Here is a 23387-nt window from a genome sequence, read left to right on the forward strand (position 1 = left end):
GGGTGAGCCAGTCAGTCTTTATGGGTTTGTACACAAATGTAAAATGCAAACAACACAGCTGCAGTTAAATGAAACAATTTACAACAGATTAAATCATTCTCTCCTAAATAATAATTTTTATATGCTTTTGTTTTGCATTTTGTGATGAAACAGGAACAGTCAGGTACTGTGTACAGACAGGGCCCTCCTAAGTTAATAAAGCATAGGGCTTTTCTAAAAAGGACATTCTGGCTTGAAGTCCTGGAGGTTTACTCAGCAGCCTGAAGTTAGATTCCAGCCATCATAAGCTAGAAGTTGAAACAATGATGTCCTTGAAGCAACAGCAGCACATGAAGGATATGCCAAGAACATCCAAGGAGCAGCACAACGAATGTAGGACTCCTGTTCATGTTCCCAGGATAAGCAGTGCACAGCTTCTTACTATTTTTATTCTATGATGTGGAGAATGAATTATAAGGGCAACTGAGGAGGCAGAGAGACTGATTTAGGAGACTACTAGAATAATCCAGATGCAAGATGATCATGGTGAGAGATGCAGAACAGGGAAAGTGTCTGGGTTGGGGATTATTTTGGAAGTAGAATTGCCAGACTTCCTGATGAACCAAATGGAGGGGATGAATAAAAGGAAGGAGTTGAGAATGGTACTAATGTTTTTGGCTTGAGCACCAGGGTAAGTGGAAGCAACATTTTCTAAAATAAGGAAGAACAGAGGGGGTGTGGTTGAGAACCCACAGACCTATCTTGGGCACTGAGAGGTACTTTCCTTCTTGACATCAACTGCATGGTATCTTTTCCAACACCACTTCTCCAACTCTCCAACACCAGCAAGGTGTCCTATATTCAATTTAATTCTGACATTAATTACTTGGAGTTAGCATCAAACTCCACAAAGTTAAGGGTTCAGTCCCATAAGACTGCCTTATTCCAGAGGCCATTTGCAAATATCAGGTCACCCACAGTTATGCCTAACCAACTATAAATCAGGAGTTCCTATTATTCCCTCCTCAGTTTCAATCTGCTAGAACAGTTCACAGAACTCAAGAAGCCACTTTACATACATTTCTGAGCTTTTACAAAGGATACAAATAAGCAGCTAAATGAGGAGGTACATAAGGAAAGGTCTGGAAAGATCTCAAGCCCAGAAGCTTCTGTCCAGGAGTTGAGATGTACCCCCCTCCCAGTATATGGATGTGTTCACCAACTCAGAAGCTCTCCGAACTCCACTGTTTAGGAGTTTATCTGAGGGTTTCAATTACTTAGGCATGGTTGATTAAATCATTGGTTATTGATAACCATCTCAATCTCTATACCCTCTCTACTCCCTGGAGGTTGGGGGGTAGGGTTGAAAGTTCTAAGCTACTAATCAATGCTTAATCTTTCTGGTGACCAGGTCCCTTCCTGAAACTAATCTAAGGGCACACCAAGAGTCACCTCATTACAACAACAACAACAACAACAAAAACTCTCCCATCACCCTTATCACTCAGGAAATTTCAAAGATTTTAGGAGCAAAGAAAGATCTTTCTTATACTGCAGGCACAGAAGTTTCATAGGGTGTCTCTACCATCTCATCAGACAGGTGGTCATATACAAATCTGAGGCCAGATTCAAATCTTGTCTCTACCACTTACTAGTTTCTGTGACTGTAGACAGGCACTTAGACTCTCCCCATCTTAGTTCCTTCATCTCAAAAATGCAAATAATAACCATTTTGGGGGGTGCTATAAAAATAAGAGAGCATATAAAGCTACTATCCAATCAACAAATATGTATTGAGTCTCTATCTACTCCATGCCAGTAGCAATTCTAGGGTCTGGAGATAGAGCATGGGACAGAACAAAAATACAGCCTTCATGAATCTGCATGGGGAAAACAGAAAGTGAACAAATAAACAAGAAAGCACATACCATACAGTTGATGGTAAGTGTTATGCGGGGAAAAATCAACAGAAAAGAAGGATAGGGAGTGGGGAATGATCAATGTTGTCATCTTAAATAGAACAGTCAAAGAAGACCTAACTGAGAAGTGGCAGAGACTTGAGAAGGTGAGAGAGAAGACCAGGCAGACAACTAGGGAAGAGCATTCCAGGTAGTGAGAAAACCAAATACAAAGACCCATGGGTGGAAGTTTGCCTGATATTTGGTCCAAGCCCAGAAAAGGGGCCATTGTGGCCAGAGGTGACCCACTGAGAAGTTATAGCCCCTGGTCAGAATTCCAATAATGTTCATTATTAGGATGGCCTATTCAGTTTGCGTCCTAAACTACTACTTTTCAGATAAATGCTGTTTGAACTCTCCAACTACATTCTAATTATTTATCTGCTAATTAACTCATTAAGAGAAGAGCCGCTTTGGACTGACATTCCCATCCCAACCAAGTGCCTTAGACATGGGGGAAATCAATTGTCATCTGGAACCTGACTAAACATGCACATGCAAACACAAGAACAAGCAAACTGGCTACTTTCTGAAATACTAGTTTTTGTGTTGTCTCAAGTTGCCTCATCTCCACAGTTTGACTAAATTATTTTAAATTTGTTTGCATTAAGAAGTGTTCACTCTTGGGAATGCACTTTTAGCATGGCAATCTCCTCCAAACCTGGCTTTCTGGAATTCCTTCAATAAGAATATTACATACACTGGCTCCATCAACAGCTAACCCCAGCAAGAATGAATCTAAATCTCATATACCTGAATGCTTTCATATGCAGGATGCTTTATTAGCAACACATGTTTTCTCTGCAGATCACGATTGCCTGCTGTTCCAAAGACCGTAATTTGAGGAACAAGCTTCTAGAGAGCTAGAAATGCATGTGGAGAAAGTTAGAAAAAATCATTATTCTTCATAACTGCTCCATGAACAAAGAATAGGCACTCCAGTAAAAATAATCACTAACACTTATTGAGCATTTACTATCAACCAAGTATATAGTTAAGTGCTTCACTTACCTCAGATAATTAAGTAAAAGCTTCAAAATACCCTGCAAGGTAGGTATTATCCCTAAATTACAGATTTAAAAAATAAAAAAAATATATAAATAAGCTACCTCCTAAGAGGTAAAGAGGGGTTAAGTCATTGGCCCAAGGCCACATAAGCTACTGAGGGGCAGAACTAGGATTTGAATCCAGAACAACCAGCAGTGAAAACAGGACACTAAATATATATACAACAATGATCCAACAAGTGATCTCATTCTGAGACTCAGGACAAAGTTCTTTTCATAAATTAGAATGTTTGTCCTTACTGATACCCAGGAAAAGCTAGAGCTGAATACCTGGATGGACTGTGACCAATTCCCAAGACAAAATGAAGAGGCATGAAGAGCACCTATATTCCTTTCACATGAGCAAATTGACAGACAAGTTGCATTTGGGTCTGCAGGGCTGGAGCCTTTTCCCACAAATTAGCTGTGGGTGCTCGATGTTGATGACTGAGAGCAATTATACCACTCACAGCAGATGGGAGCATATGGTGCCAGCCAAAATGAATCAATGTGTCACAGCAGCAAGGTTCTCAGATAAGATTTAGAAAATGTTGTCAAACAATGATTATATTACCAGGGGGATGGGGCCAGAAATTACATCTTTCAGCCAAATTTATATTTACCAAATTTATAGCACTTTTTTTAAACCCTTATCCAGTGGCCATTGTTATGGATCCAGTTTACAGATGGAGAAACATAAAGTAGTTTGTCCCAGGTTACAGAGTTAAGTCTTTGGCAGAACTTGTAGGGTTTTGACAGACCCTAAACAGATTCCTTTTTCCTGCCTGGATCTTGAAACTTTCCTTTTTTTTTTTAAATGGCAGAGGCAGAAGGAGCACAGAATACCATCTCTATTACAGATAAAGCTAGGTTGGAAGACAAATGGCCTGTCTAACTCCCTCACAGTCAATCTCAAGGACAGACAACCTGAAGGGACTGAGTGACTGTCACTCCTGTCTACCTCCACCACTAACTTGGAAGGGCAAGGAGGAGAAATCCCTGGCTCTCAAGACCTTGGCTAAATAAATTAGCTTCCCAGTTGAAAAACATGTACCAAAGGCTGTTGTCAGCCAACCAGGTAACTCACTGCATCCACGTGGGGAATCAGTCTATTTAGGAGGGTCACTCTCTCCTGTGATTTTCCTCACTGAGGTCTTCAGGTCCATCTATACTTCTGTAAGTGGGAGAGGGGCTTCCCCTGAAGGGAAGAAATGTTACTACTGCCAATCTTCCTGGGAAGATGTTGACCCAGGTAAGAAGTTAGGATTTGGGAGCACCTGGGTGGCTCAGTTCGTTGAGCATCTGACTCTTGATTTCAACTCAGGTAATGATCTCAGGGTCAGGCTCCCCCATCAGCAGGGAGTCAGCTCCAGATTCTCTCTCTCTCTCTCTGCTCCTCTCCCCTCCCCGCCCCAAGAGTGAGCTCTCTTGCTCACTCTCTCTCTTTCTCTAAAATAAATCAATCAATCTTGGAGCACCTGGGTGTCAGGTCAGGCCATGATCTCAGAATCATAGGAATGTCTCCGAGCTCAACTAGAGATTCTCTCCCTTTCCCACCCCTGCTTGTGCTTGCACAAGCTCTCTGTCTCTCTTTCTCTCTCTCAAATAAATAATTAAATTTTTAAAAAATAAAAAATAAATCTGGAAGGAAGGAAGGGAGTGAGGGAGGGAGAAAGAGAGAGAGAAAGAAAGGAAGAGAAAGAGAGAGAAAGACAAATTTATTTATTATTTATTTATTTATTTATTTATTTGGGAAACAAGCCCCAGATTGGGATGAATACAAAAATCCCTTCTTTCTAAAAGCTGGAGGTGATAGTATTGGAGCAAAATCTCCCATCTCCAGGTAATGAAGAATTATCGTAAGAAGGACAGGTAGGGGCTAGGGACCCCTGCCTCCCCCTAAGAGAATACTACCCTTAAAAGGATATTACATTATCCTGAAAGGAGCCTGCCACCCTTTCTCACCTGAACAACTACCCAATAGGCAGATGAACACGTGTACAAAATCCTGATTGGGTGACAGGCGCATGGAGGGTTCATCAGATAAAAACAGCCTGCCAACATTCTCATAAAACGCCCTAGACTTAGAAACTCCAGTGGCAATTCTCTCAGGTCCCCTCCCTCTTCAGGAGCTTTGTACTATCACTCAATAAACTTTGCTTTGCTGCCCACCACTCTTCGCCTGGTCTTCCTCTTCATTCTTAGGAGCAGTGTGACCAAGAACCATGGGCCCTGAAGCAAAAAGAGATCCTGCAACACGGGGTGAATACAAAAGAAAGTGTACATACTGCCACCTTGGCTCATTCCTTGGACTTTTGTTTCTGGGCCACTCTTTGTCAATGCCGCCTAGCTCCACAAAGGCATGGGCCCACCCTCAGCACCCAGACAACAGTAAGCAAGAATGTTACTGAAGGCTGGGAGGCACAAAAGACCATTAGAGCTCTGAGCAGATACTGTCAGCTGAATGTCACATTTCCCCCAGGTCCACAGGCCAAGCCTCACCAACTCTAGGCAAGGCTTTTCCCTCTGTCCTTAGCTCTCTGCATCCTCTAACCTGCAGCCTGTTGCCAGCCCCCCATCAAGAGCTCCTGTCCCAAATCTCCTCCAGGTCCTTTCCAAGGAAAAAGCATTTAATGCTCCCCTCCCAATCAAAATATTTTTCTATTCTACCCACGTAAAGATGACACTCATTTTCATTTTTCTTTCAGTTTACTTTAGAAATTTACTTTAAACAGAAGCAGTTTAGCTTCTGGCTGCATTAAACCTTTCTACTCCAGAATAGGTTCTTGCCTTTATCTTATCTAACCAGAAGGCCCAGGGATGTTAACTTCTGTTGTTAAAGGAGCGATCTGCCCTCAAAAGTCAAGTCAGACTTCAATCTCTAGGAAAGCAGAAAAAATGTTGGAGGGGCGCCTGGGTGGCTCAGTGGGTTAAAGCCTCTGTCTTCAGCTCAGGTCATGATCCCGGGGTCCTGGGATCGAGCCCCGCGTGGGGCTCTCTGCTCAGCAGGGAGCCTGCTTCCCTTCCTCTCTCTCTGCCTGCCTCTCTGCCTACTTGTGATCTCTGTCTGTCAAATAAATAAATAAAATCTTTAAAAAAAAAAAAAAAAAATGTTGGAAATTTTAAAATAGCTATTGCCCACCTCCATCCCAGCCACCGATGCTAGCCCTCAAGGTTGCAAGAAAATATCAGGGGTTCCATCTAGTTCCATCACAAAAGTTTTGTTCCTATCTCAAAGTAGAGAAGAGACACAGATGTTTTCCTGTTTCCTTCTGACCTTGACAGAATCTTCATATTTTTAGAGTTCTGTCAATATTTTGTTCTGCCCCAATACACCCAAGGAAGATAATAAACTCTGTCAGTAACAGCACCGCACAGACCATAGCAAGGATTCTCATTTTGGGGGCAGAGTACATAAATGTTATAGAGCTAGAAACAATTTTGAGAAGAAAGTTGTGTAGTTTAAAAGGTAATTATAATATCCCTCCACTCTCAACCCTCATTTTCCTCTCAAATAAAAATCAATTCTTTAAATGCTCTAACTTGCCTACCCCCCCCCCCCCCCGAGCCATTATATAATTCAGTTATGTTTATTATAAACCTCACCACTCCCTCAAAAGTCGAAGTCCTGGGGTCACATTAATGTCTGCTTTCATTTTTCCTTCTCTGCCCAACAAGTTGCCAATACCTAGGAGGAACCCTACAGACAAGCCTAATGCTCCCCTCATTAGAATCAAATTTTACATTTGTAAAGAGCAAAAACAATGCCTCAAACACAATGGTCAGATTCCTCCTACATCCTCCTCAACCTTTCACATGTCCTAAAAAACGGAGTGCCTTTGTTAAGAGCTCAGGAAAGTGCTGCCCCATCAAATTTACAACAGACTTAAAGCTTTCCTGTAGTTTCGTTGTTGTTGTTTAAGATTTTATTTATTTATTTATTTGACAGAGAGAGAGAGAGAGAACACAAGCTAAGGGAGTGGGAGAGTGAGAAGCAGGCTCCCTACCAAGAAAGGAGCCCAACATGAGCTCAACGTGGGGCTTGATGTGGGGCTCAACGTGGGGCTCCACATGGGGCTCGATCCCAGGAAGGACCCTGAGATCATGACCTGAGCTGAAGGTAGATGCTTAACGACTAAGCCACCCAAGCGCCCCTTTCCCATAGTTTTTTACCCTTGGTTTTCAGAATGATACAGTTGTTATCAAGAACACTCCTCCTTTAAGCAAGACCATTATATAAAAATTATATTACCTGAAAGAAAAATGAGTGTATGCTCACTTTGTCAAATCATTTACACATTGAGTTTCCCTGGTACTTTTGAAAATGATTAAATTCATTTGAAATTCTGATTTATACACCCATATAGGTAGCCTTATAATGTAAAGTAAGATATACTGATACCCATAAAGAAAATTCTTCCTCACAAATTCACCAACCTTTCTCTATACATTCTACTTATTTATATATTTGTTATAGTCATGAATGTCCCAATAGATACAGAATATGAGTAACTGCACAAACATATAATTACTAGCTACCATTTGGGTACTTGCTGCAAGGAAACCTGTATTTCACGTCACATCAGAAAAGATTGAGCTGAAATGTCAGTTTCAAGATAAACACTTTTAAGTGTCTGATTAGGTGAGTTAGGCTTTTGGTATCTCAGGTGCCGAAAGGCTCTGCCCTAACATTTACTCAGTCCTGGAGAAAACAACTATGCTGAATCACAGGCAGAAAGATAAGAAAAACATTTTAAGTCTTCAAATTAAGTTAGTCACTCATTTTGCAACCATGTTCACTTCTGACAGCCTTGATAGACAAATATTTCAGGGGAACTGTATATAAAGAAAATAAATTGCCATTTGGAACTTTTCATGCCTGGCACCCTTGAGGAAAAAAGAACCCCAGCCTTATTCTGCACACAGCACTTCCTGCCACTTTGTTCTTTATTTAGTTCTCTTTAAAGTTCAGCAGCATTTTAATTCTTTCTCAAACTCTCCAAAATTCTAAACCAGTCTCTACGTGACAGAATTTTGAATAAATCCTCAAGCTCTCAAAATATACAGTCCTGAGCCACAACTGAAAACAGCAGCTGGTGGTTTTGTCAGGTACCCTTTCTCCTCTGGCTGGGCGTGGTGCCCTCAGCCAGCACCATCTCCCCTTCACTGACCACAGCCACCTGGTGCCTCACACTCCCATGGGGCCTTCTGGCCTCATCACCTATGTCTCTAGTGCTTGTCTCATCACTGTATGCATATTAGCCTCATCATCCTCTCCTTCCCCACGGAATCCTGACTTTTTTTCAAGTATCCACTCCTCCGCACAAGCTCCAAGGAAACTAACCCAGGCCCCTGTTTCAAGAAGTGGATCTGGTTAGTCTGAGCAAATCAGTAGCTAGCACTCTTCTGATGACCATGAGTTGAGCTGGTCCTTTTGGACTGAAGAGAAATACTTACAGCTCATGGTTGGAAAAGAAGTTCTCTCACTCTCTTCTGTCTGCTGGACATGAAGAAGGAAACATGAGACCCCAGTTGTCAGTAGCGCCTCCCTGTGACCCTAGGGAGAACGATCTTTGGCATGAAATTGATGTGGAAATCTGGAATGGTTTCCTGATGTTATTATTGAGCCATTAATCATATCTCTTCTGGAGACTACCTGACTTCAGAATTTCTTTCTTGAAAGACTATACAGAGGCTTTAATATTCTAAAATACACTATGAATTCTTTCAAAAGGGGAGTGTAGGGGCACCTGGGAGGCTCAATCTGTTAAGCCTCTGCATTTGGCTCAGATCATGATTTCAAATCCTGGGAACAAGCCCCACATCAGGCTCCCTGCTCAGCAGGGAGTCTGCTTCTCCCTCTTCCTCTGGCCTTCCCTACTTGCGCGGTCTCTGTGTCTCAAATAAATAAATAAAATCTTTAAAAAAAAAAAAAAGGCAGGGGGAGTGTAATACACTGTCTTTTCCAAATATATTTGAATAAATAGCCCTACTTCTTTCAAAGACCAACATTCCCTGGAACCCAATTCGGGAAACATGCACTATGGTCATGTTAGGATTCTCTGATACCACAAATTTCTCCTGAGAAATTAGCAATCACCAGCCACTAAAGAGTAGAGGTAATGAACACACAATATGAACCTTTAAGCCCAAGATTCTCTGCTTGAGATGCACACTCTATGTTGGCAGTTTGAACACAATCATGTAATAATTTCTTTTTCCAAATCAAGTCAGTATGTTGTTAAATCATATATCTACTTTACCCACAAACATTTTATATATGGCCTGATTCTTCTGCCCAAGAAATTAAAATGCCAACTACAGCAAGGCTTACTTCTTCTGCCTGACTTTCAAAGCCATCCTGATCTGACTCTTCCCTAGTTACCCATTTCTTACAACTCCCTAACAGACTACAGTTTAGATTCATTACCCACTCCTCAGCTCAGACCCCAACCACAGCAGCCTCATCCTTCTCAGGTCTGGAATCCCAAATTCATTTTAATTAGACATTTAATTATATAAGCAATACATTACCTTGTAAAAACTTAAGCACTGGCGTCTGAGGTGGCTGGGACTTCACAGATAGACATCTGCAGTCTCACCAGGTTCCATCACTTGCTTCCCTGCCCACTCCACCTTCCCCCTCATAAGCCTTTGGTTATGAAACCTCTTTTGTTAATAGCCACTATATTCACTTGACTAAAATAACAAAATAACCAGATATAATGATTCCTAATGATTCTACCCTGTCCTAAATTCTACCCTGTAAGAAAGGTCTTCTTTGGACATCTTATTACCAAAAGATCTATCATATGCCACTAACTAAGGAAACAAATGAATAAGGCCTACAGTGCTGCCCAGCCATCTGCTCTGTTCCAGGGAATCCTGAGGGGGCTGGACAAATGGAAAGCATAACTCCTGGCTGGGTTTGCCAAAACTGTTGCCAAATAAACTGAGATAAACTTGTTGCAAGAAAAGTCAGTAACTTGAGAGAAGGGTTTGGAAAAGAGAAAGGGAGAAATGTATTTTGGGTGTCAGCAGCCAGGGGAGATGGCAAACTCAAACCTTAACAAGTGACATCTCTGCCTGCTGGATGGACACCAGGGGTATTAAAAAGAGAGATTGTCGGGGTCATGCAAAAGAGCAGACAAGGAGCTCCTCATTATGGCTGAGGGTGGTATGTGTTCAGCCAGTGATCAAATGCTGGGAAAGGGATTTGTAGGGTATGGTCTTCCAGGTAGTCTGTTGCTCTCAGGGCTTTTTCTGGTCTGGTGGTTGGGCTAGTCTAGTCATTGCAAAACACCTTCATCAACTGCCTCAAGAAAGTGCAGTAAGAAATAAGCACATTGAGTTTTAGTTACAGCATGAGTTAAGTGGTCTTGACTATTTCTGATTTTAACTTGGGGTCTATAGTTGAGTAAGAGGGCTCACTAACAATCTGATCCAATATAGTCACTTCTTTCACATCTCCCTGTCTTAGATTTCTGCATAGCGTTTATCATATTTGATGTTTTTCTTTTTCCTATTGTTTTTAAATTGTCTGTCTTCTAGACTAGAGTGGGAGTGGGGTACCATCTTATTTACTCCAGCATCCCAGATACCGAAAACAATGCCTAACATATAGAAAGTATTTAATAAATAAGTGTTGAATGAATTAATCCTTGGATCTCCAACTTCACATATAAGGCCGTGCATGATCCTCTCTCTCTCTCCTCTCTCTTATTTCTCATCCTTCCTCCAACTCGTGCTGTTCTTCACCCAGATTAATCTACCTTATTTTTTTTTACTTTAAATTCTCCACTCATGCATGTATTTTCATCTCTCATTCTTTTCCACATATCATTCCCTACCCTGCTGTTCCCAAATCTAGGTCCTACTGTCCCCATGTAGTTGAATCCTCCCTGACTTTCAAGCATTACCTTTTTCAGGAAGAATCCTCACCTACCTTCTCTCACCCTCATTAAGCCACAAGTTCTATCACTGTGCCAAGAATTCTGTGCTTGAATCTATCAAAATATGTATCTCATTGTCCTAATTATGAGTCTTTTACTCCCACTTGCTCTCCTGGATGCTGAGGTCAAGAATTGAGGTCATGGTAGTTGCTATACATCTGCAGCCCACTCAAAGTGGTTGCTAAATAAAAGAATAGGAAACATCCAAATATTTCTGAAAGGAGGAAAAGAAAATTGGGAAGAAAGGAAGGAAGGAATTAGCTTAAGTGAAGGATAAACACTATTTATATTTTTCAGATTTAATGAGATAAAGAAGAAAACTCTGGATGAGACCTGAGAAATTCTGTATCAAAACCAAAGTCTAAGTCTGCAATGACCCTCCCTCATCCACTCCACTGGATTTCATGCAATGATGTGGATATCTACTAGTTGTAGTCTTCTCAAATTATTTATATTTATTGTAGAGCTATTGAAAGCAAAAAATATATAATCCAATATAAAATTATTGAACTTTTCTAAACTAAGCCTTCCTTTTAGCACATGTACTATGCACTTCTTTGGGATAGGAATAAGCTACAGTAACAACCTTTATGTGGCACCTGTGATAATCCACTATCACCCTGTAGGTATGGATGTGCTCCCCCCACTCATCCACAGTTGCCTAAACCTATTCTGGAGATTCGATCCAATAACAGGATTCTCATTGTGTTACAGGACATTTTCTCCATCGGTGTCCCCAGTTCTCGGTCACACCACTTCAAAGAATGAAGAGGTAGACCAGACAGAGTGGAGGTCAGCAAAGCAGGGTTTATTGAGTGATAGCAAAGTGGTAGTACAAAGCTCCCAAGGAGGGAGGGGACCTGAGAGGGTTGCCACCCTCTTAGAAACTCTTAGAGTTTCTAAGTCCAGGGGGTTTTATGGGCTTGTTAGCAGACTGTTTTAATCTGATTAACCCTAGCTGCCCTGTCACCCAGTCAGGTTTTTGTCACCTATCTATCATGTGGGAAAGGCTGAGGAGCTCCTTCCCGACCGGCATAAAATCCTTTTAAGGATGGTTTCCTCTCAGTATGCATGGGTGGCTCAGTCCGTTAAGTATCTGCCTTAGGTTCAGGTCATGATCCAGGGTCCTGAGATTGAGTCTTGTATGGGACTCCTTGCTCATCAAGCCGCATCCTTCTCCCCTGCCTGATGCTTCCCCTGCTTCTGCTCTCACGTGAGCTCTCTCTCTCTCTCTTTCCCTCTGACAAATAAATAAATAAATAATTTTTTTTAAAAGACTTTATTTATTTATTTGACAGAGAGAGAGAGATCACAGGTAGGCAGAGAGGAAGAAGGAAGCAGGCTCCCCGCTGAGCAGAGAGCCCGACGTGGGGCTCGATCCGAGGACCCTGAGACCATGACCTGAGCCAAAGGCAGAGGCTTAATCCACTGAGCCACCCAGGTGCCCCAATAAATAAAAAATTTTTAAAAGAAGTGTGGTTTGGTGTGCCTGGGTGGCTGAGTGGGTTAAAGCCTCTTCCTTTGACTCAGGTCATGATCCCAGGGCCCTGGGATCGAGCCCTGTATTGGGCTCTCTTCTCGTCAGGGAGCCTGCTTCTCTCTCTCTCTCTCTCTCTCTCTTTCTCTCTCTCTGCCTGCCTCTCTGCCTACTTGTGATCTCTCTCTGTGTAAAATAAATAAGTAAAATCTTTAAAAAAAAGATTTAATAAAAAAATTTTAAAAATTAAATAAAATAAAAGGAGTGTGGTTTCCTCTTTGCACCGGGGTCCCTTGTCTCTGCCTGCCTTCTACCTGTCCTTCATCAATTGGAGCAATATCAAGAACCATGCTCCAGAAGCTAAAACCTCCAGGATCAGACAAGGGGAAAGAGAAGATGAATTCCTGCAGCAGCATCATAGAGCTATGAAAATTTCATTAGTGGAAATCAATATGTTAGTCCTACACTTATATGTGTATATACTGTTACTACAACCCGATGGTTATAAGTTTTATATATGTATAAATTAAGCAACCCTAAGGCGTTGGTTTTAGCTTTAGTTTTTATGTATATACAAATTGGGCTATTCTGTATGTCAGTTCTAGATGTGGTTTAGTGTACTTCAAAAGTAGAGTAAATGTGGTTAAATATACTTCTAGAGTAGACTAAGTTTCAGAACAGAATTCCCATCTGGCTGGAGCTTTATATATATGTAAATTAGGTAATCCTAACATGTAGCTCCTAATAAGATGTGATGTTTTCTTTCACTGGACATAGGCAGCTCTTATAGGTTAGTATAGTAAGATAGTCAGACCATAGCTGACCTGAGAATTGTAATTTACACACACACACATACACTTCACACACATTGGAAGCTATAACCTACACTGTATAATTTCTTCCTCTTAAAAAGAGAAGTATATATGATTCATCTCATTCTGCTCATAAAACTTACAAAGGGAACAAAAAGGACTCTCAAGGCTCCTTCCCATATCTGTAATACTTTACATAGGCTTTAACCAAAGTTTTCTTTTCTACCCTCTTTTATTGCCTGGTGGTATCAAGGGTATGGGGTATGATAGACAGGATCCCGATTCTATGATACATAAGTTCCCTGCATTTAACCCCCTAAAACTTATAGTTAGCCTAATTTTTCTTCTTGATATCCTAAGAGAAAAAAAAGAAACTATAAAACACTGTTGGTCAACAGGTTGATGGCCCCATAACAAATATCTTTCTTTCCCCCTTCCTTAGGTTTTTTTGGGGGGTTGAGGGTTTTGGGGTTTTTTTTTGTTTATTTGTTTTTTGTTTGTTGTTGTTGTTGTTTTTAAGATTTACCCATTTATTTGAGAGAGAGAGCATGGTGGGGGCAGAGAAAGGGGGAGAGAGAGAACCTCCAGCAGACCCCCCCACCACCACCACTGAGTGAGGATTCCCAATGTGGGGCTCAATCCCACAACCTCAAGATCATGACCTGAGCCAAAATCAAGAGTTGAATGCTCAACCGACTGAGCCCACCAGGCACTCCACAAAAATCTTTCAAAGACTATTGAATGAATAAGGATGCAACACATAAACACATAATAAGATCATAAAGCAAGGAGACAGGTTTCCCAAGATTCATACAGGCTTATTAGTTTCATTCTGTAGTTGTACTTCATATGTCAAAAATCTCTAGGACAGAGAACTGGTCACCTACTAGCATAATAACCTCATTCTTCATATAATCAAAAACTTGCGTTTACTATGGCAAAAATGTACACCATGTACAGGGCCATCCTTCTCTTCCAAAGCTACTTCCTCTAAAGGAAGGTGAGAAAAGCACCAAGTCAAGAGATAAATATGGTACATCTTCCTCAAGTTCAGTTTTACTGAGAAATTTGAAGGAGAAATGATTTGAAAGAAAAGTTATTATAAAGGAACAACAGGTCCAAAATGGAGTCACTTATGTTAAGCTCCACTAAAACTTAATACCTAACCTAACTACAGTTTCAGCCTCTCCCAGGAGTGGAATTTTAAACCACTCAAGTCTAGAATTTGCTGATTAGCTTTAAGGAAGTCCTTTACATAAGACCCTTGCTCTTCCCCCTAAAGGAAGGTGAATTTGCCTGAAACAATCCTTTTCCTTTTGTTAAGTTCCTTGTCCTGCCCTCATTTCTGCCTATAAAACCCTTCAATTTTGTACAGCTCCTCAGAGCACGCTACTATTCGTTAGATGGAACACTGCCCATTTTATGAATCATTTTTAAAAAGCCAATTCGATCTTAAAATTTTCTGGGTTGAATTTTGTTCTTAAAAAGATTTGATGACAGCAGGGGACCAAAGGAGAATTCTTTGGTTCCCTGCTTCTTTTTTCCTTTTTTTAAAGATTTATTTATTTATTTTAGAGACCATGAGCAGCAGGGACAGAGGAAGAGGAGAGAATCTCGAGCACACTCCAGGCTGAGCACAGAGCCAACTTGGGGCTCAGTCTCACAACCCTGAGATCACAACCTGAGCAGAAGCCAAGGGTCGGATGCTTAACCAACTGGGCCACCCAGGTGCCCTAAGAATTTCTGTGCCTTCTAAGACAATGAGAAACATAGGCACAGAGCCCTCAAACACTTTTAGTTCTCTTTCTCACCATTCCTGAAGGCCACTGATAGGTTCTTCTCAGGTCTGAGCTCTTACTCTCTGCATTGAGCTCCCAACCTAATTTCTTTCCAAAGTATCTTATTTGTTTGGAAACCCCAGCCTTTGGTTCCTCCCCCAGATTCCACATTGGGAACTTCCCGGTAGCTGTTACAGTCCATTTGTTTGGAATCAATCCACAGTTCCCATTCTTTGGGGTCTGTTGGTTCAATTCTTCCTCCAATTCCCAGATTTCACATAGGGAACTACTGAATGTTAAGCCAGAACTGAACAGGGTCTAATCTAAAAACCAGACTGGTTCCAGGAAAAGGATGGGTCCAATTTGGGCTGGACTGTGTCCAGTAGGAGGCCTCAGATGAATATTAAAAAATGGGAATCTTGGAAATCAAAAAGCCCACGAACATTAGTGAACATGGGTCAAGCATTCAGTGGTTATTATAGTATTTGCCACCTCAAAAAGACTCCCATGATAAGCCCTCTTAGAAAATAGTTTGGCTCCAGCAAACCCAAAGGCATGGCTAAAATAAATGGGATCCTTTATATCCAAAAAGCTGAGCATGTGACTTTCTGGGACACTTGTTTATTTCATGTTTAAGAACTATAGTCCCAGAAGCTGCAGATATCTAGCAAAATAGAAAAACTTTACTAAAAATAACCTAGAGTTACAATAGCCCATTATGGGGAACATTCCAATTAGACAAGATCACTCATTTAAGAAATGCACTTGAGAGGAAGGAATCCCAAGTTAAACAGAATAGGCTATATAATTAATTGGTATGCAGAGCTTCCAAAAGGCTTCAAGATTCTAAAATAGCTTCACTAAAAGATTCCTTACAAAAGGCTAATAATAAATTAAAGATGTAAGAGGCACCTAAAACAAAAGACAGTAGGTCTGATATAACTCCTACTGCTCCCCGTTATCCTTTTTTACCTGAGTACTCATGTTTTCCTAAACTCTGTCTGAACTACCTTTGTACTTGGAGACTGTTAGGCAGTTACCTTTCTTTCTTTCTTTTTTTTAAACTTAATTTTAAATCCTGGTAGAATTACCATTCAATGTTATATTACTTTCAGGTATACAATATCGTGAATCAGCAATTCCATATAACACCCAGTGCTCATCAGGACAAGTGTACTCCTTAATCCCCATATAGGCAGTCATCTTTTAAAATAAAATTACCCAAGGTTGCAGACAAACTTCCTCAGTCTCCTTCAACCCTTGGTCAAAGACGAAGCTAAGGGCCATAATTAAAGATTTCCTAAACCTAGGGTGGAACACTGAAGGTTTTCTGAAGAATTTAGAGTCATTATCAGGAGCTATGACCCTGGCAGCAAGATCTTTATCTGCCTGTACACAGATTGGTAGCACTGGTGAAGCTCAAAACTTGAGGCAGGAAGATGGCAAAATCACAAGGATGATATTCAAGATCCTCTGTCTTCAACATCTTAGGGAGCACTGGTGAAGCTCAAAACTTGAGGCAGGAAGATGGCAAAATCACAAGGATGATATTCAAGATCCTCTGTCTTCAACATCTTAGGGACTCAGAGAAGCTCACAAAATACCAACTGAACTTTTACAAGCCACTCCTAGAATCTTCCCTGCCCACACTGATTGGTCTAGTATACAAACTTGCAAACAAAAAACAGATGAATCTGTGGCAGACTTTAAAGCCCATTTGGAAGCCCTTTTTCTATGATATTTAGGGTTCCATACAATTAATAAGGCCATCCAGGCTGCTGAGCTGCCCTCTTTGTAAACAGATTATCTCCTGAGATTAGTGGATTGATAAAAAGGTAGAAGATAGGATGGAAGGCCACCAGCATAACTGAACTTGTGACTATAGCTAAGCATTTTGAGAGGACTCTGAAGCAAGATCACAAAAATCTTCCAAGCTATTAGCTTTACAGCTACAACAGCTCCAAAACCAGAGACCCAAAACAACACCTGGGCCTCCCACATTGTACCCTCTCGGGGTCCATCATCAAATCACTGATCTAAAGATGAAAGTATGGGCTATAATCAGGGAGATTCAAATCAAAACCACATTGAGATACTACCTTACACCCGTCAGAATGGCCAAAATCAATGAGACAATAAACAACAAGCGTTGGAGAGGTTATGGAGAAAGGTGAACCCTCTTACACTCTTGGTGGGAATGCGAGTTGGTGCAGCCTCTTTGGAAAACAGTATGGAGATTCCTTAAGAAATTAAAAATAGAGCTACCCTATGACCCTGCAATTGTACTACTGGGTATTTACCCCAAAGATACTGATGCAGTGAAAAGGGCCATCTGTACCCCAATGTTCATAGCAGCAATGGCCACAGTCACCACACTGTGGAAAGAACAAAGATGCCCTTCAAAGGATAAATGGATAAAGAAGAAATGGTCCATATATACAATGGAGTATTATGCCTCCATCAGAGAGGATAAATACCCAACTTTTGTACCAACATGGACGGGACTGGAGGAGATTATGCTGAGTGAAATAAGTCAAGCAGAGAGAGTCAATTTTCATATGGTTTAACTTACTTGTGGAGCATAAGGAATAACAAGGAGGACATTGGGAGATGTGAGAAGTGAGTTGGGGAAAATTGGAAAGGAAGACAAACCATGAGAGACTGTGGACTCTGAGAAACAAACTGAGCGTGTTTTGGAGGGGAGGGAGGTGGGAGGTTGGGTGAACATGGTGGTGGGTATTAAGGAGGGCACGTATTGCATGGAGCACTGGATGTGGTGCATAAACAATGAATTTTGGAACACTGAAAAAAAATTTAATTAAAAAAATTTATACCCTTAAAAAAAAAGTAAGTATGGGCTATAATCAACTGGACACTGAAATAAAGATTGTCCTCAAAGGTCTTATGCAAATTCTTCTCAAATGCCCTCATACTTAACATCCAAAAGCAAGCCCCCATGTGGGTTCCTCCCACAGTTAACAGGTCTCCAAGGGTTTCTCTGGTAAACTATTACCAGCAATTTTATTAAAAAGTCAAAAGAAAGCTAAAAATAAAATTAATAAGAAACCTTGCCAAATATTAATTGATGCCAGACCTACACTTTCTACTTTAAACACTGACCTCATAGGACAACAAACCCCTCAGAGTAAAAAGATTTCAATAGTAGGGGTATCTAAGAAAGTTCAGAGAAAATTTTTATCTCAACCCGTACAAATGACTCTCGGACCCTCTACTGAAAAACATTCCTTTTGGCTATGTGATACAGCCCCAACCAAACTATTAGGTAATTAAAAGGGCTAAAACATTTTGCCTCCAGTGGAGATCTCACCTCAGAATTTCCTGACCAACTGGACCTGATCTTTTATGTTCCTTAGTTTGTCCTTGACACAGAAGAGGAAGAATTCCAGCAAAAGTCCCCTAATTTAACTGAGGTACCTGAAAACCATGCACTGCTTGTAATATGACATTAGAAGAATAGAAACTATGGAACCTATAAAGATTTGAATAGATATTACTAAAGCGCTCTCTTAATGACCTCAGTGTCCATTAAAGCCTGAGGCCATACAAGGCCTCATATCACGGAAGAAGGTCTAATTACCCAGGGGCTAATCATTCCCTGTACTGGTCCCTGCAACACACTAATCTTGCTGGTCCAGAAACGTAGTGTATAGGGATAGTGATTTGTCTAGGATTTGAGAGCTGTTAAGAAGGTAATTATTCCCCATTTCCAATTGCTCCAAACCAGAGTACCCTCTGTCACAAGTGACACCAGATTTAAAGTAGTTCACTGTCATAGACCTTTGTTCAGCCTTTTTTAGCATCCCTATAGACCCCAACAGTCAGTTTTTATTTGCCTTTCCTTGGACCAATTATACATGGACAGTTATGCCTCAAGAGTTCCCTGAAGCCCCTTCTTACTTCTCTCAAGTACTTCACCAAGATTTAAACACCCTTCATCCAGTTCCCTCGGAGATAGGGCCTGGTCTTTTACCATACCTAGATGATCTTTTGCTGTGCTCAGGTACCAAAGAGGCATCCGTAATACGTTCCATTTATTTGCTGCCACAGCTAAAAAGGGACACAAATTCTCTGAAGAAAACTTACAATTATCTCTAGATACTGTCCATTACCTAGGTCATGATCTAAATGCTAAAGGAATTCCGCTGTCTCCAAAGAGAATAAAGCTAATCCAGGAATTTCCTAGACCCACAACTAAGTGAGAGTTTTTTGGATTTCTAGGTTTATTCGGTTATTACAGGCTATAGGTTGCTAATTTTTCTCTATTATCTTCCCCACTGTATGAACTTTAGTAAGTTATTCATCCCTGAATCCTCTTTTTTTTTAAAAATATTTTATTTATTTGACAGAGAGAAATCACAACTGGGCAGAGAGGCAGGCAGAGAGAGAGGAGGAAGCAGGCTCCCTGCGGAGCAGAGAGCCTGATGCGGGGCTCTATCCCAGGACCCTGGGATCATGACCTGAGCCGAAGGCAGAGGCTTTAACCCACTGAGCCACCCAGGCGCCCCCTGAATCCTCTTTTTGAGAAGACAAACATGAGCAGGATTTTAGGAGACTAAAACAAACACTGCAAGAACTGCCAGTCTTAGGGCCACCTAACTATTCAAAACCTTTCACCTTTGTACATGAAAGGGATAATCAAACCCAGGGTATGCTCACACGAATAATGGTAATAAAACAGGCCTATTGCCCATTATAGCACACAACTTGATTCAGTCGCTCATGCCCATCCTAGCTATCTTAAGGCTATAGCCACAGCTGCAAAGTTAGTAGCAACCTCAGCAGATCTGACCCTAGGAAATGACATTTATTTGCAAACTCCACTGGCTGTCTAACGTCTTAACTCTGAACTGACTCACTATTTCTCTGCGAGTAGACTAACTTCCTCTGTGATCCTTCTGTTTTCATCACCTAATCTCCATCTTAAACATTGCAATGTCCTTCATCCTGCTATGTTATTACCTCTGCCTGATGCAAACAAGTCCCAAGACTACGAGGTAATAGCATCCCATTACAAGATACCCCTTTAATTAATCCTGCCCTAATCTTGTTTGTTGATGAGTCATACTGTGGAATAAAGGAATTTTTAAGCTGGTTTTGCTATTTCTACTCAATGTGACCTACTCAAGAAGGAACACTTCCCTTCAGCTAAATCTACCCAAGAAGCAGAGCTCCATACCCTTACTAGTGCATACCAGTTATCAGAAGGACAAACCATTAATATTTAATATATTATCCTGATAGTTGGTGTGTCCTTGGGGTCATCCATGATTTGGGGATATTATGGAAACAAAGGGGTTTTCTTTTATCTCCTGGGACCCCAATTAAAAATAGGCAACAAGTAAATGATCTTAGTGCTAGTCTCTTACCTTCTGAAATTGCTGTCATTGAAATTGAGGCTGACACAAAAAGGACTAAACCTGAGTATCAGAGAAGCGCCCTACCTGACTTTAATGCAAAGACAACAGCACCAGAATCTATAAAGATTGTAGCCCATGTGGTTGAAGTCCATTCTGCTTCTGCAAAAAAATGGTCCTTCCTTTGCCAGATTTTTGTCATCCTGATGTCCTTGTCACATGGCAACAGTCTGCTCCTAAATCAGAGTGATTAAAATGGGCAAAAATGGTTAAATTAAACAAATAATCAAGGCTATGGGAAACCCAAAACAGCTGCTTTGTTCCTCCCAGCTCCCCAGCAAACCCTATTTTTCAGTTTTTGCTTCCCTTCACTTATCAGAGCATATTTAATAGGACTCAAATTATGAATTGACTTTGGTAGGGAGACTTCTATAAAATTGCACTAACAGTTTACTGCTAGGTTCACAGTCATGGAAAAACCATTTTTGTCCTCCAAGACCTCACACCTTCTCCCTCTGGACCCTTTGAAACCTGCAACTGGACTTCATTCAACTACCATTTAGTATGGGTTATCAATATGTTTTTCTTATTGTACATATGTTTTCTGGATGGGTTGAAGGCTTCCCATGCCTCAAACCTGATGCCCTCACACTGGTAAACTAACTGTTAGAAAGTATGTTTCCCATTTGGGGTATACATTCCACAGTCTCTAGTGGTCAAAGCCCTCTCTTCACTGGGTAAATCATATGAGTCCTAAAGAAAACCTTGCAAACTTCTTGGAATTAACAATGTCCCTAACACCCTCAATCATCAGACGAGGTTGAGAGAATAGGATCCCTCAACTTAAAATGTCTAAACTTGCCAAAATCACCAGACTCCCCTGACCTAAGGTATAGCCTTTGGTCTTGCTGACTGTTAACAATACCCACTTTGGGAAACATAAGCTCACTCCGCATAAGATGGTTACTGGCAGACCAATGTCTGTCTATTGGTATACAACCTTCTGCTAATCCCTTGCTGTCTCATACTTACAGTATGACCAGCTACTGTAAGTCTTCAATCTCTTATATTTAATCATATCATCACCATATTAAAGAAGTTTTCCCAGATTCCAATTCAAAGGATCCTGTTGATCATAGTTGAGAGCCTGGTGATTGGGTAGTCTGGAAGTCACCAGAGGAAGACAACTCTTGAGTCCTACTGGAAGGGAATTTACCAAGTATTCATGACCACTGACACTGCTGTAAAACTAGAAGACATTGAACGTTGGATACACCATCTCACAACTAAAGAAGACTCTACTGACATCTGGTCCTATACAGACACTGAAGACCTACAAATCAAGTTGATGAGGAAGAGAAGGAGCTGACATCAAAGTAGACAAAATCCAAGACACTGGATTAAGGGACACCTGGGTGGCTCAGTCAGCTAAGTATCTGCCTTCAGTTCAGGTCATGATCCCAGGGTCCTAGGATCAAGGGAGTCTCACATCAGGCTCTTAGGGAACCTGCTTCTCTCTCTGTCTGCTGTGTCCCCTGCTTGTGCTCTCTATTTCTCTCTGACAAATAAAAAAAATTGTTTTTAAACCTTAAAAAAAACTTTCTTAAAAAAAAAAAAGATGCTGGATCAAATCAAAACTTTATACAGTAACTCACCATGAAATCCTTTCTCCTTTTTTTTTAATTTAATTTTTTTTTTTACCCTAGCCCTGGCCTAGAAAGATAATGATTATCCCATGATTATCTAGATCAGATTTGCCACCAGGTGCAAGAGATTTCACCAGAAGTACCCATCTTTGTAAGTCATTTAGGGTACTTTTTATTTCAGGTTAGAATATTCTTTTCCCATATGTATTAAAAACCTGACTGATCCCTGGCTTAAGAGTAAATGCAATTGAGAATATGATCAGAAATTTCTCCTTAACTCTTGGAGACATTGCAGGTTCCATTGCTAGGACACAAAGTATCCAACAAAGGTCCCTAGATTCTTTGGCCAAAGCTGTTCTTGCTAACAGTATTGTCTCTTAGCTGAGCAAGGAGGTCTCTCTGCTATGACCAACACCACCTACCATACCTGGATTAATACTTCTGGGAAACTGAAATGAAGTTACATACAGATCACTGAGCAAGCCATCTGGCTTAAAGGGTGACTCCATTCATGGGTTTTTCTTTGACTGGTTTGGGGGCCATGACTCAAATATCAGGAATTGTCTTTTTTTTTTTTTTTTTAAGGATCAAACCATTTTATTAAGGGGCTTAGGGGAAAGGTCGAAGGGGAGGAGGACAAGGAGACCCAACATCCATTAGCCTAGCTGGAACCTCACCCCCCAGCATCACAGTCCCCCCAAAAAAGCAGTAATTGTCTTGCTTATAGTTATCATAGTAATCTCCCAGGTACACTGTATTCTCCCAAAAGCTTTAAATGCATGTTGAGATCCCCTAACCAGCATGCAAATGATCACCCTGAGAAATGGAACATCAAAAAAGGAACAAAGGGAATGATCAACTAAAAAAAGTGGGCATAAAGTTGTGATCTCTGAATACCACAGTGATTCAGAGAAAAAAAAAATGAGATCAAAGCATTGAAAAGAAAACAATAAGCCCAAAATGGAGTCACTTATGCTAGGCCACATCACCAAAATGAAGCTTAATACTGAACCTAATTACAGTTTCAACATCCTCCAGAAATATTATCTTAACCAGGCAATCAGGAATTTTCTGGTCAGTAATCTGTCTCATGGGCCCTTTCCATCCCCCAAAGATGGGATAATTTACCTAATAAAAACCTTTTTCCCCAAAGGAAGATGACTTCTCAGGTCTTTTTCTGTTTATTACTTCTTTGGTCTGCCTTTAAAAACCTTTCCCTTTCTAAAGCCCTTTGGAGCTCTCTTCTGCTTGCTAGGTGGAATGCTGTGCAATATATGAATTGTTTAAATAAGCCAATTAGATCTTTAAACTGTACCCAGTTGAAGTTTTGTTATTTAACAAAATCTTCAAGAACTACAGATCAG

At 40.8% G+C, this 23387-nt stretch overlaps 1 pseudogene; it reads left to right on the top strand.

The window, feature by feature from the left end:
- Positions 1–302: 302 nt before the first annotated feature.
- The window catches only part of LOC123951515, a 67413-nt pseudogene continuing 44328 nt past the window's right edge, over positions 303–23387 (top strand).

Source organism: Meles meles, chromosome 10, assembly GCF_922984935.1.
Source record: "Meles meles chromosome 10, mMelMel3.1 paternal haplotype, whole genome shotgun sequence".
NCBI classification, from domain to species: Eukaryota; Metazoa; Chordata; class Mammalia; order Carnivora; family Mustelidae; genus Meles; species Meles meles.